We start from the raw sequence: 15916 nt of genomic DNA, 5'->3' as shown, positions 1-15916 counted from the left end.
ATACCTAATGACCTTGGTATACAATTTGTTCATGAATACCTGACTCAACATAGCACTTTTTCTCCTGTTCAGGTTTATTTGATAACTTATTTTTTAGAGCAAGTGTTAGAGAACAACGTATTTACATTTAATGATGAATTATATATACAATGACATGGCGTCGCCATGGGTACTCCATGCGCGAACAGCTATGCGAATATGTTTCTGGCACATTGGGAAGGGACAACACTCAGCAACCTTTGTGAATTTAAGACACATGTTTTATTTTATTGTCATTTTGTAGACGACCTTTTTATGTTATGGGAAGGCAGCCCAGGTGAACTCATGAGTTTTCATAATATACTCAATAATATACTAGAGTGCTTGAAATTTACAATAAATTGGTCTTATGACAGAATAGAATATTTAGATCTATACATAGAAAAACTAGGGAATGGGCTAATGAATACTGGCATGTTTCGCAAGTCATGTTACAGGAACACCTATCTATTGAGATCTAGCATGCATCCAGGATATGTTTTTAAGAATCTTAGAAGAGGTCAAGGAGTCAGAATCTCTAGATTGAATGCTATGGATGAATGTTTTTTTGAAGAGATTTCTGAACTAAAAGATAGACTTTCATCTAGAGGTTCTTCTGTGAATGAGATATCACAGCACTTAGCAGATATTCAGTCTCTACGTGATGGTAGAGCTGCCCCCTACTTTGGAACACATAAAAAAGTATCTGGAGACCTTGATGCCAATTACTCCTGTTTCTTGAAAGTTCCGTTATATTATACAATGAACAATAAAGCACTCACAGGAATTTTTAGTAAATATTGGTCTGTTCTGGGCGTGAATGAAGAAAGCAGCAGGATAGTGGGTGATTATCCTAGATTTACGTTTAGAAATAGGAAGAATCTGAAGAGATTATTATGCCACAAACTAGGCCACAAGCAAAAAGTGGTAGGTTTAACAAGACCATGTGGTGCTTGCAATTTTTGTAAGTATATTGGCAGCTCTGATAAGTTCCATCATCCAGACCTTGGTAAGGACTTTGTCTTTCAAATAGAGGCTAACTGTAAAACATCCAATCTTGTATACCTTGCGGAATGTCAATTTTGCCACTCCTTTTATGTTGGCAAAACAAATAGGTGTCTCAGTGACAGGATTAGGGAGCATACCTACCATATAAGGAAATGCTCAGAACACAATGCTCTAGCCAAGCATGTAGCTCGTCTTGGTGATGACCACCATTTTTTGTTCAGAGTAATTGAAACTATTCCTGCCAGCATTAGAGAAGGAGATATTAGGAATCACACAGAATTTAAAGAAAACAATTGGATTATTATTCTCAGGACCGATAGAGGCCATGGCCTGAATGAAAGGGCTACTATAAAACCATTACTTAAAAAACGCAGACTTCCAAAGTAATACAACTGGTGGATTTCTTGCCATTTCTCAGCATGCTTTTGTAATAGAGTATGTTTCCTATAAATAGATTTACACACATTCCTAAATATATATATATATATATATATATATATATATATATATATATATATATATATATATATATGTGTGTGTGTATGTCTTGTATATGTTTTTGAACATCTGTCTCAATATTTTCTGTTATATATTATCTCAATATCAGGTTGTTTATTTTGTACTCTGACCTCTTTAAATGCCTTGTTTCCTTAATTCATGTATTTTTGTGATTGGCTACAATGTTTATATAAGATCGACCTTCACTTTTAATGGTTGTCAGTCTGAAGAAGCTCCTTAGCGAAAGCGCTTACTGTCTTATTTTAATAAATATTTTTATGAGTTTTAGTCATCTGGTGATACTTGGCTGCTTTGTTGCTATTGTTTATCTACTTCATTTTATGTTTCTTATGAATGTCATGCTTAAACTGTCCTTCCCCGAGAGTGTATCTAGGGGCCAGTATCATTTTAAAAGCTTAGTAGCTTTGTGCCTGTTAACCATCCAGTCCTTGAGGCATTTGGTAGAATATGTGAAAATGAGCTACACACAGTGTTTGCCAGTAAAGCAACTGACAAACAGTTTTTCAATTTGAGTTGGTCTAAACAGACCTCATTAGAGTCATTACAGAGGGATGAGTCAATAGTGATACATCCAGGCGATAAGGGTGACAAAACTGTGGTCAAGATTTTTATTATGGCTCCATTAAAGATATGTTGTCAGATAGGAGCACGTATGAGGTAATTGATATTACGCATATTGAGGGTATAAATAGGGGGATACATTTTCGCCTTAATGACTACCTATTGAATTATTCTATCTCGATGCAGTTAATGCAGTTTTTGACAGTAGAGTCACCAATAGTGCTGCTCTTTCAGGGTCTCCCCCAAGTCCACAAAGACCCAGTGACACCACCTTTCAGACAGATTGTATCTGGTAGAGGCTGGGTGACAAAGCCCTTCTCAATTTTTGTTGAGAAGCATGTCAGACCTATCTTGGATAAGTCAGTTGTGGTCTTAAAAGATACTAAGCAGTTCCTCCAGGATCTATATTCTTTTATGGAATCCCATGATGGAATAAGTGACTATATATTAGTCACAATGGATGTAGTGTCATTATTTACAGTTATACCTAATTTGCAAGGAGTGGAGTATATGTGTAGGTATCTGCTCAGACATAGTGAATATGATTGCAAACTTGTTGACTTGCTCTGTGTGTCTATGGATGTGGTTCTGGACAACAATGCTTTGTTTTTGACAACATGTACTCTATGCAGAAACATGGCATAGCAATGTGCACTTGCTGCGCCAACAGCTATGCTAATGCTGTAATGGCCCAGTGAGAGTTAGATGAGGTGTTTGGTTTAGATTTATATGTTCATAATGTACTGTTCTATCATTGTTTTGTCAACAATGTGTTTGAAGCATGAGGTGGCACTGTTGATTGCGGGTCTATATTATAACATTGAAGTCTTAAAACTTTGAATGTTATAATATCGACCCCAATTCAGTGAATGCTTGAAACAGCGAAGATGCAGAACACCGAATATTTTCCTAGGGAAAGTATTCACTGGTCCATTTCTGCGGCTTCGCGATGGACCGGGTTAAGGTAAGTGTGTGAACGGAGTGAGGTAAGGTGAGTGTGTTATAGTTAGGGACCTTAGGGTTAGGGAGCGGGTAAGGTGAGTGTGCGATAGTTAGGGACCTTAGGGTTAGGGAGCGGGTAAGGTGAGTGTGCGATAGTTAGGGACCTTAGGGTTAGGGAGCAGGTAAGGTGAGTGTGCGATAGTTAGGGACCTTAGGGTTAGGGAGCAGGCAAGGTGAGTGTGCGTTAGTTAGGGACCTTAGGGTTAGGGAGCGGGTAAAGTGAGTGTGCATTAGTTTTAGTTAGGGACCTTAGGGTTAGGGTTGGGTTAAGGTAAGTGAATAGCTAATAGTGTATGTATGGTTTAGTGTAGGGTTCTGTGAAATGTGTATGTGTGGATTATATATTTTGGTGTGCTTTTGCTGTGTGTGTGTGTGCATTCTTGGTACAGCAAATTGTTTCCCTTGGAAAAAATTTGCTGTTTTGAGCGTTCGAGTATATCACATTTCGAGATTCCAAGGTCGAGCTTATGGTGTTCTAAATTTTGGAATTTCGATAATGTGATTGCTTGCATGAATTTGAACAGTTGCATAGATCTAGTGAGTTTTTGAGGTTTACCCTGAAATATTCAAGCACTTCAATTGAGTTTCTTGATGTACTTGTTATGAAATTACCTGACCTAACTATCAGTACAAGTCTTTTTAGGAAGTAATGCTATAGGGATTCCCTTGTCCACAGGAACAGCATGCAACCTAGATGGGTATTCAACAATATAGTTAAAGGCCGGAGTATGAGGATCTCCCAGCTGCATAGTACTGATGAAAACTATAAGTGTGGTAGGGATATGTTGTGCCAGAAGTTGAGTGAATGAGGTTATAGAAGTGTGAAGATGGCACCTATGTTTGCAGCTGTAGATGAGCTGAGAGATGGGCTGGCTAGACCCTATTTTTCTGGTCATCATGGAATTGAGGTTTGTGATCGTATGGCATGTGATGCCCATGCACTGCCCCAGTAATCAAGGAGCCTCAATCCTCACCACTAGTACCAGTGAGGGGCATGCACACTGGGAAGGATAACAAGTACACACACAGTAAAGTACAATTTCCCTTAAGAGCACACAGAGATCACAGTCAGTCTGGGGCTGGTCGCTCCCTTGCTCTCCAGGTCCCCAATAAGACTCCCCACTGGCACAGCTATAGGGTCCCGATCTCAGCCTAGTGGTCAAGCTAAAACCTCCAGCACCCTGTGTGTCCAGCCAGTACTTTGTGTCCCTGCCCAAGTAGCTGACACACACACTCACACACACACACTTTAAGATTTGATTTAGATACAAACACACAGACATTCTTGGGGAAGGGTGGCACAGGTTCTCCAGCTGTGCCCCATTCTGCCAGGCTATAAGTTAGTACCAGCTGCCAAAAACCACTAATATCAGTTACTAAAAAGGCCCTTACCAAAGGATGTCCAATTATTACTGTGCAATATTTTTATCCAAATAGTAAGTGTAACCCAGGGCTAAAGCTATTGGAATGGCTTGGCCAGTATCACTATATACATGCAATGAACTCTAGAGCTTAAATTATCTGTACACAAAACAGCCACAGTTGAAAGGTTTAAAATATTTAATAATAAATAATAAAAAACACAAGACAATACGTCTTACTACACAGTGATAGTCAACAGTTCGGAGATCACAGGAAAATGTTTAAAATAATACAGTAGAATAGTTCTGACATCAATACAGGAAACAGCTAGACTAAACTTACTATTTGCTATCTATATCAAAGAGCAATAACAGTTCTAAATAAACTTACATATAGAGCAAAGCAGAATACAGATGAGTTGTTGTCAGTTTTAGAAAAAATCAAAAATGCTCTCTCTCTGTCTCTGAGAAAGTCCTTAAAATAGATAATACATCCTGCTGACTCATTTTAGATGATATCATTCTTAACAATTCTCTGGTTTCCCAGGCTAACAGAAACTCTACATTCACATTTCTTAGTAAGCTTGCACCTGGTCAGGAAACCACAGCAATTAAAGACATTATATATGTGAAATCTAGCAATTAACTCTGGTCTCAAAACAATAGAAAGAATCTGCTGGTTCAGACATCACGTCTCCAAGCCCTGAGATCAAACAGTCATAAAATGCTTGACTTATCAGCTTTCATACAGTAGAGTGCACTGTTGTTACATTTTTACAGTTCAACTTCCAATACAGTCTTCTCACATTTAAGAGAACAAGCCTATGACTTTTATTAATATTTACAAAGACATAGAATTATCTGAAAAATTCTTTCTAGTTAGGCTGGCAGCCTTCACATATCTTCACATGGGACATGTACAAAGTAAGAATGCTGAGAATGTAGTGAAGGTTCCCATGGTTTATACAAATAATGTTGTCAGTGTTAAACAGGTGTTTGAGAGACACTGGTATCTGCTACTTACAGATGAGAGGATTTGTAGGGTAGTTGGCAATGTGCCACGTTTTGGTTTTAAGAACTGTCCATCTTTGTTATCCTGACAGAGAGTGAGGGGTTTGAATGATGACTTTGGTACTACTCCATGTGATCAACGTAGATACTGTCATTATATAGCAACAGATGATGTGTTTTTTTCATCCCAATGTAGGTAGATGGTTCAAGTTTATGGTTAGAGCTACCTGTCCTATGAGGCATCTGGTTTACCTGGTACATGCTGCCAATGCTTTTACATTGGAAAGACAGACCGCACCTTTAGGGAGCCTATAAGGGAACTCTTGTATAGTATATGCACATGTAACAATACGAGTGCATTAGCAAGGTATGTCATGGGGAGCGGTAATCAGCATGAGCTTAGATTTATGTCTATTGAGTCCATTGGTGTGATTGTGAGGATGAGTGATACTGAGAATAGAATGGAGAAAGCTGAGCTCCATTGGATTTTGAAGTTGAAGGTAGACAGGGGGTCGGCACTCAATGAGGTGTTTTTATTAAGCTTATTTTGAATAGGAGAGGTTTACCTAAATGAGGTAGAAGTCTATTTCCCCTATTTATATATTGTATTATTTTTTGGTTCTATTCATGTTTTATGATGTTTTTATTATATGTGGGGTTTTTACTGCTTGTTTTTTGTACTTCATATCACTTTAAGCTTCTGTTTTTGATCATGATGATGTCATCGAGTTCTACGTGCTTTATGCGTTGAACATGGGGATCTTGCTCTGTGGGTGATACAAATTGTGAGTTACCTTTGTTTTTATTTTATATATATTTTTGGCTGAATTTAAATTGATGTTAACTAATGTGTTGTATTTAATGAGTGTTTTTAACTTATGTGGATTAAATGGTCTGAAGAAGCTTTTTGTCAGTGGTTTGGGGTGGGAGGTTGGCATAATGGTTAAGGTGTTTGCCTTACAGACACAAGGTACAGGGTTTGATTCTCACATGGGGTAATTGGCTAGGCTTAAAATGACCCAGAAGGGCAGTTAGCCTAGTACTAATTTATGAACCTATGAACCTATGAAAGCAATTACCTACCTGCATTTCATTTTACATTAAAGTATTTTATGGTAGCCATGCATCCTACTGTCATCTATTTTACAATAAACATTTTCAGTCAAGCAAAATTTGATAAAATGAACAATTTGTATCTAAGACAGAAAAAACAGTGGTGTTTGGCATGAAGGCAGCAACTTCTTTGACTATGTGTATTTGGATGATGAGGTCATTTCAATGCTTTGTTCAAGTCTGCTGGAACTATATATATTCTGATATCATCTGAGCTTTTCTTATGAGCTGTTATCATGGAAGATACCCATTCAGTAGGTTTTTCTACTGGACAAATTATTCCTAGCTGCTCCATTTTGTCTAGCTTAGCTTTGACTCTGCTCTGAATAGCTACTGGAACTTTCTGTGTTAGCCTGATAACTGGACTGACTTCTGGGTCTAACTTCATGGAGTACACAACTGGTAGTTTGCCTAGTTTGTCTGCAAAAATATCAGCATTCTCAGACAAAATAGTTTAAGTGAAATTTGAGCTGTTGCCATGCAGGCTTACATGGTGAACTTCTTTATTAAGTGATGAATGGAGATGATCAATAAAGATATAGTAAATCTCCAGACATTGTACCCAACCAGGTTGGTTTCGTCAAGGGCAGATCATGCCTACTCAACTTGGTGGACTTCTTTGAGAAGGTCACCAAAGTAATGGATGAGGGAAAAATAGTTCACACTGCCTACCTTGACCTGGCCAAGGCAGTTGGCACAATACCGCCACTCAGTTATTGTTGACAAACTCAAGAGATTAGGTATAAACCTATATGTCACCCAATGGATAGCCAACTGGCTCACAGACAAGACCCAGGAAGTTAGAATTAGGGAGTCTACCTCTACAAAGAGTCGCTCAGGGATCAGTCCTTGGACAGCTCCTTTTTTTCATTTACTTCTCAGAAGTCAAGGCCAGTGTCACTGGTCTCTGGCTGACAAAATTTGCAGATGATTGGAAATTAGGAACTATCATTGAATCTCACACTGGCATAAATGTTCTCTAGGAGGGGCTGACACAGACAAACAACTGGCGTCAGATCCATGGACTAAAACTAAATGCCAAGAAATGTATAATAGCATCCTTTGGGAAGTCATCCATCCCTGGTATCTATCATATTGACAACACCCCCCTTAAAGTTGACCCAGTAGTCGGGGACTTAGGGACACACATAGTAATCTAGCCCAGGGACACACATAGATAGTAGTCTAGCCTTTGACTATCATGTGTCTACAGTGGTGAGGAAATCATTCTATATAACAATGTATAAACCAAGGTATGGCATCTAAGTCCAAGGAAGTCACTGTTCCACTGTATTCAGCATTCATCAGACCTAACACTGAGTACAATGACCCCTTTGGTATGTATCTAATCAGACATGTCCAACAATTGGAACATCCATACAGGTTCCTCACTAAAAGAATACAGCGCATAAGTAAAATGTCTTATGCAGACTATCTCAAGGCCCTATCCCTTTATTCTGTCTCCTACAGGCTTTTGAGGGGAGATCTATTCCTGGCATACAGGGCATTGTCAGATCACACTCTGATGGACCTCCTGCATATCCACAAAGCAAACAGCACTAAAATTGCCCATTCTAAAGCCTTAAACCTTGCCTGTGATATAAATAGGTCCTGCTAGAGAGATATATATGTATCCCAGAGACTACCAAATCTATGGAACAGGCTCCCCATCCATATGAAGCAGAGTTCCTCCCTAATATAATTCAAGTGCATCTTGGACAACTGGATGGGAAACTGGAAATTCATCCCTGGTTTGGCACCTATGTTTCTAATGGACACAGGTAACCTGTAAATGGTTCATTTCCCAACCCCCTGCTTACACTTATCAAGGGTATCAGAACTTGTCAGAGATTTGGGATGCATGGCTAGGCTTAAAAAAGCCCTTGTGGTCATTAGCCTAGTAAACACCTAGGAACCAATGAAAGCAGTCTCAATTTCAAACTATCTCTGAGGGCTAATAATGACTGCTTGTGTCTCTTGACTACAAATAATTGCAAGCCATAGTTGTTCCCAGCAGAGTAACATGAAAGCACTACTGAGCCCTCTGTTTGAATCTCTTCACCACCATAACCAACAAGCTTTGCACGCTTCAAATCAAGTTGTTCTGCAGCTTTTACTCTAGCAAATGCATTGCACCTTGAGCCAGTCTCTACCTTGAGCTGTATGGGACTCCCATTAATACAAACAGTACAAAAGATCTTATTCTTTGCCCACAAATCTACTGAATTAACTGTTTCACCAAGCACAGACAGGATCAACATAAAAAGTAGGGTTACAGCTTTCTAATTGATCAACTTGTTTCTTGGAATGCCTTCTTTTAATAAAAGAATGTGCCTTATTTGATTTACAAAACCTTCTGAAATTATTCCACTTATTGCAAGAATGACACTGCCAACCAAAAGCTAAGCACTTTTCTCTTTTGGACTCATGATTTCCACCACAATTACGACAGTTGGTAATAAAATTTGGCACTGCAGCTAACTTCATTGGTTTATAGTTAGCATTAGAAGTGGAGGTAACCATGAACCCTTTTGACTTTGATGACTCACCCTTATGCTTTACTGAGTATGCCCTGAAATTTGCTGCAAAGACACTGGGTTTCCCAGGGACTTTTACAGGACCTGCAGTAACTGCCATGTGCTTGGACCTGTTTCTTTTAACCACATGCTGCATACTATTAATATGAGCTTTGTCGCTGTGCCTTCTACTGCTATTCTCATTTGTAAGCATACTTGTGTGCTTTTCTGCAAGCTCACATATCTGATAAATCTCAATAGCCTTATTTAATGTCCGATCACTGTCTTGAAGCAAAATCTTTCTCACTGTGTCATTATTAATACCCCATACAAGCCTGTCCTTTATCAACTCATCTCTCACATCACAAAATCTGCACATTTTAGCATTATTTCTCAAGTCAGTTATATATGCTGCAAAAGTTTCACCAGGCTTTTGATCTCTTGTATAAAATAACTGCCTTTCCATTGTAACAGTCATTTGGAGGTTACACATTTCTGTAAATTTATGTTTTAAGCACTCTGGGTCTTCCCTTGTTTCAACTGGTGCCACTACATGGCGGTCTTCCCACTCCCTTGCACACACAGCAGGTAGATTCACAAATGAACACCTTCTTTCAGTGGTCTCTAAACCAGCTAAGTTAAGTAGAATAAATGCCTTTGTACATGCATCTTTGTCAGAAAAAGAAGCCTGCATGAAAATTGCATATTCCTTCTCAAATATTGTCCAATTTTCTGCAATGTTATTATCAAACGCAAGCAGTGTGGTCTGCAAAATCCTTCTGCCGTGCCCACAGATTATAGTAAACAGAAAGCAAAATGGCCCTTGTAATTACAGTATGTATGAACATTCACACACCCCAGGTACTTGTAATAATATTCAAATACACAATAAGCTCTTCAAAATACTGTACTCTGAAATATTCTTTGAAATAACTTTACTTTGTGAAACAGCTAACTCTAATTCTGCACACACTTGCAAACACTTTGCACACTTTGGATACTTTGAATAGCTTTCGTTAATACAAAAAAGTAGCACATAGCAAAAAAATGATCATGTTCCCTTTTTGTACATTTTATGCAATTTGGATATTGTTTCAAACATTTTTGTAATTATTTCAAATATTTTATCAATATGTTGCAATTTTAGACATTTACTTTAACTAGAAATTTGTTTTGAGCATTCTGAGTGCTTTGTTTTATATTTGTAGCAAAAGAAATCATTTAAGTTATAGTCCCTGGAATTTGTTTCTGACCTGTTTTGTAAGTTGTTTGACCAGTAGAGATGATCCACTCCTGTATATTCCTCCAACTTTAACCGGTTGCCTCATGGCTGTAATTCTGCATCCCAGTCTGTCACCATGTTGCTCTTCTTATGTGCATTAAGAAGATGTTGAAGTTTGGGTGTTTGTTTAAGTAGTTTATTGTATACAAATACATCAGGATGGATGGCAGGAACATTAAACTTAAACAAACTACCTAACTAACTGAGTACATACTTGCTTGCTCAGACTCTGGCTGCTCACTCAAAATGGCACTCTTTTTTGCACATGCTCAGTACTTTTGTGCATGCGTTTACTTACTGGAAAGCTTCTTAAAGGTATATCACATACTCTGCTCTACAGCTATAGGAATATGCAACAATTATTTCATGACTGAAGGGCATTGTTTTCATCAAAACAAAGGTATTGCTATGGGGGCGGCAAGTGGTCCGTTACACGCCAATATAGTTATGGCAGTTTTAGAGGACCAATATGTCTTTAACAGTTCTTATAATACTTCATGGTGCATGTACACCCAGTTCCTGGATGATATTTTTATTGCATGGTGCAGCGATGTGGACAAAATTTATGAATTCATTGCATACATCAATAGCACAACAACATTTTTAAAGATTACCTATAATATCGGTTTAGAGTCCATAGCATACCTAGATGTTAAACCTAATAAGAATCCTGTGAATTTACAGTTGATCTCAAATATTTTTAGGAAACCAACTTATTCAAACTCAATTTTACATTATTCTAGTAACCATCCTCCATATTAAAAGCAAGCCATTGTTAAAGGTCAGTTAGTATGTGCGGCTAGGATGATGTCTAAGTATAGTGACTTTTTAGTTGAATGTGATTTGTTATGGAGTATGTTTTCAAACAGAGGATACACAGCATCCTTTTTACATCTTATTAAAGAAGATGCTATTAAAAAAAGACTTAATGGTAACTTTGTACTGCTATTGCAAGACAAGGAAACAATGTTAATAGGTTATTGTCCAGTTGTAACTTTGGACAACGTTTCCCATACTTCTGTGAGTACACTCAGTGGTAATACCAATTTATATGAGAATCATCAGCATTCTTTCATCACAGCATATTCCACTGATAGTCTAGAGGTGAGGAGTATTGTGAAGAAAGGCTGGCAATGTATAATCAAACAACTGACACTTAGTACACTGCTGGACAGAAAGCCTAGAATTGTTTATAAAACAGGATACATTTTAAAACAATTATATGATAACATGATTACAACTAGAAGGGATATTAAAGGCTGAAAATCCACAAGGAAGCAGACTCAGACCAGCATGGCACACAATCCACGTTTATTAATAATATGAGCACTTTTGTTTGGTCCAATACCAAACTTCTTCAGAAAAACATAAACACAAAGCATTCAACTGATATACTTTAAGATTCATCATGTGATTGTTCACCTGATCTTATTTAAGCACTAATCATGTGATTTGCCCTACAAGTAACTTAAAAAACATTCATGCTTGATATACATCATATACTATAAAATCCAATTCATTTTATACAAAAAGTTTTTTTTTTGTTAATAAGACATTTTATGTTCCATTAAAGCATACTAAACAACATACTAAAAATATATATATATATATATTAAAAAAAATATTCAAAAATATATTAAATAAATATATTTAAAAAATTCATTAATGAATCATTCAAAATGTTTGATAGCTTCCCTGCCTTAACTTTCTATTCAAACTCTAGTTTTAATATGGAAGTTACAGAACAAACATCATTTAAACCAAGTAATACATATGAATGGCAGTGTAGTTGCCAACATAATTCACATGTCTCTAATTTTAAAGATGCAGATCCCCCCCCCCCTCTCTTCCTTTTGGATTTGATCAATACTTCTAAACTTAAAACAATGTTCTGGGTGGGTTTTTGCATGATTAGCTAAAGCATTATCTAATGTTTCCTTCTTTATAGCATGGAGGTATTCATAAAGTCTCTCTCTCAGTTTCCTGTCTGTTTTTCCTATATAGAAACTGGGACATTGTTGACATAAAGCTATATAAACACCACTAGAATTACAATTATATTTATATTTTGTCTCACACTTTATATCTCTGATAGTGAAAGAACTTCCTATGACAATGTACTTACAATGGGGGCAAGATTCACATTTGACCATACCTTTAATTCCACTAGTCGGTAAATCATGGAAATTTAAAATGTTCTTAAAATTCAAACCTTTCTTAAAAACACATTTCAGTTTAATGTTGCTGAAATTATTGCAAACTGTCTCAGTAGCTAATAAGAGCCAATTTTTATGTATGATGTTTCTTATAGCCAGTGCATCTGCGCTAAAAGTAGTGATAAATAATAAATTATTAGGAAATTCACTGTTACTTGCATTGTTCATAGGTTCATAGGTTGGTAATAGGCTATTGGCTCTAGGGCCTATACAAGCCTAGCCATAACAATTCCCTGGCTATTTCTTCACACACTATTTACTTTCCTGGACCCTTGTCTAGCAGAGCGACTGATGTGATCCCTGGGGTGAATTTCCTTTCTCCATGCAATCATCAAGGTTCCTTTTGAAGAGGGCCAAAGAGGCACTCTGTTTGACATGTATGGGCAGTCTATTCCAGAGTCTGGGGAGGCTCTGGGTCAGGAACATATCCCTCCAGCATGTTTTGTTTATTGTGATGACAAGGTTTAGATCCCTGGAGCATGTGGCTCTGAGGGATTGGGATTTCTTTAAGTGTAGCATGTCCAACAGCTCTGGGTTTGACATGGCCTTGTAGGTTAAGCAGAGATCGCCTCAGAGTAGACGATATGCGACAGAGTATAGCTGGAGTTTTTTAAGGCGGTCAGCATAGGGCATCTGCTTTAGGCCTGTGATTCTTTTAGTGAGGTATTTCTGTGGCCTTTCCAGTTGTTGCAGATGTCTTGAGAGGTACATACCAAATGGGGCGTTGTATTCTATAATGGGTCTAATGAGGGATGAGTACAGTGGGGCAATGACCTCCTTTTTTCTTGATGAAAAGCCCTTAGTGATGAGGTGTGCCACATAGAAGGATTTCCTGACTGTTGTGGTGATGTAGTTATTGAACGTGAGACCACTGTCCACCTGTGTCCCTAAGTCTTTTATCACACTTTCGGTGTTTAGTGTACTGCCACCTATGTGGTAATTCACGGGTACATATTTTTTCCCAAAGGGGATAACTATACATTTCTTGGCATTGAGCTTGAGCCCATGGCTCTGGCACCAAGCATCTGTTTCTGTAAGGCCCTTTTGTAGAGTATCCACATCATTTGGGGATTCAATAATGGCTCCCAGTTTGGAGTCATCTGTGAACTTTGTTCGCCAGAGTCCCTTAGTGTTGGCCTGTACTTCAGAGAAGTAGATGCCAAACAAGAGAGGTCCCAAGACTGAACCCTGAGGTACTCCACTTGTCACTTGTCTGGAGCTGGATTTGGAGTCAGCTACTTTTACAGTGTGGGTTCTGTCATTAAGCCAGTTGGCAACCTATCGAGTGACATAGGGATTAATGCCCAGCTCAGTAAGTTTATCTTTGATTCCATAGTGGGGGATGGTGTCAAAGGCCTTGGTGAGGTCCAGATAGGCTGTGTTGACTACCTTACCCTCGTCCATGGCTCTGGAGACTGATTCAAAGAAGTCAGTCAGGTTCAGGAGACAAGATCAGCCCTTCACGAACCCAAACTGGGTGGGTTACTCATATTTGTATCATCCAGAATGAAGTCTTTAGTATTCGGGTCACATAAAATGGCTTTATAAACTCCCTGTGTTCGTTTATTCACTACTTCAATTCTTAGCTCATTTCACAAATTTGTCCGGATATCCCCTCTTAGCAAACATAGACATCAAATTATCACATTCAAGTAAAAAATCAATTTCTGATGTAACCATTCTGGCTGCCCGAACAAATTGCCCCTTTACTGCTGACATTTTTTTGTTGAAGTTTGTGTTGACTTGTAAAATGAAGGAAAGAACTTGAACATGTAGTTTTCCTGAAAATTCTAGCCTTGTAACTATTGCCCTCATAGTCTTTTAAAAGTTTTACATCTAAAAAAGAAATGTCATCCTTCTCATATGTGTGAGTAAACTGAAGGAAAGTTGTGGTATTATTTAAATATTGAATAAATAAATTTACTTCACATTCACTACCATTAAATAAAATAAAAACATTATCTAAAAACCGTGTGTAAAACTTTATCATATTATGAAAGTTGTATCATTAAATATGTACATGTTTTCCCATTCAGCTAAAACAAGGTTTGCATCACTCCCACCCCATGGCCACTCCTTTTTTTGCAAATAAAATTTTGTGTCAAACAAAAAATAATTATTATCTAAAATAATATCTAATAGTTCCTTTATGTTCAAAATCTCAAGGTTTGTGGCTCCCCTACTTTTCAATTTTGAGCAAACCCATTCAACACCTATTTCATGGGGTATATGTGTATAAATCCTTCACATCAGCAGTTAAAAAGGCATATTGTTCACTTTAAGTTACAGCATTAATGCCACTCAAAAAAGACCACAAATCTTTGCATATATGTGATTCTTTGGCTACATATTTCTTTAATAGTCTATCTACATATTTTGCTATTGGATATGTCAAAGACTGCCTACTGTTAACTATGGGTCTCAAAGGGGGCTTCTGTAGGTCTTTGTGGATCATTTTGGTGCAGGCATAGAAAAATAGTTATGTACTTTCAAATCAATTCTACCTTCAATAAACAAATCACTAGTATACATTTTAATTCTATTGTAGGCAATATTTAACTGATTCAATGAAACCAATTCATAATTACTTTCATCACATAACATCAGTGCCATTCATTTTACATAATCACTTTTTTCCATGAATACCAAACCACCCCCTTTGTCGGGTTTCATAACCCTTACCCCACTAAATTTCACGTAGTTTAATAAATCATATTCAAATGTAGACATATTTGTATAACTATTATGCCCCATTCCATCACGAATAAATGCATTTCTAATATCTAATTCACATATTTTTTCGAATGTGGAAATAATAGGGGCTAAAGGTGGAGTGTAAGTACTTGGAACCACAAATTCACTTACATTTTCATTTTGGTGGAATATTAATTTAAAATTAACCTTCCTCGCAAAGAGTTTTAAGTCAATTAATGTATTTCAATGTCACCTCGACAAGTTGGAACAAATGACAAGCCCTTTGATAACAAATCCGCTAGATGAGAATCAATTTCAAAACCTGAGTAGTTGTATATGTTGAACTCACGCTCAACATTTGTTATTATTTTTACATGATTCTCACCTTCCAATTCACTCCTGCCATAGTTGGTAGAATACCAAATATTTCGGCTATTTCTGATACTGGCGTCGGTTCTGGTAATTGTGTCTCCTGTTGTAACTCCCTTTGTGAAAATCCTGTTGATTACCATTCTGGTTACTTCTATTTGCAGGATGCTGGTAATTCGTAGTATTAGGGCTGCCTTTATTTTGTTGTTTCCATTGGGGACCATACCTTTGGTTCTGAATGCATTC

The sequence above is a fragment of the Protopterus annectens genome, chromosome 1.part1, assembly GCF_019279795.1.
Source record: "Protopterus annectens isolate FY-2018-M chromosome 1.part1, PAN1.0, whole genome shotgun sequence".
Taxonomy (NCBI): Eukaryota; Metazoa; Chordata; order Ceratodontiformes; family Protopteridae; genus Protopterus; species Protopterus annectens.
This window is presented reverse-complemented; position numbering follows the sequence as displayed.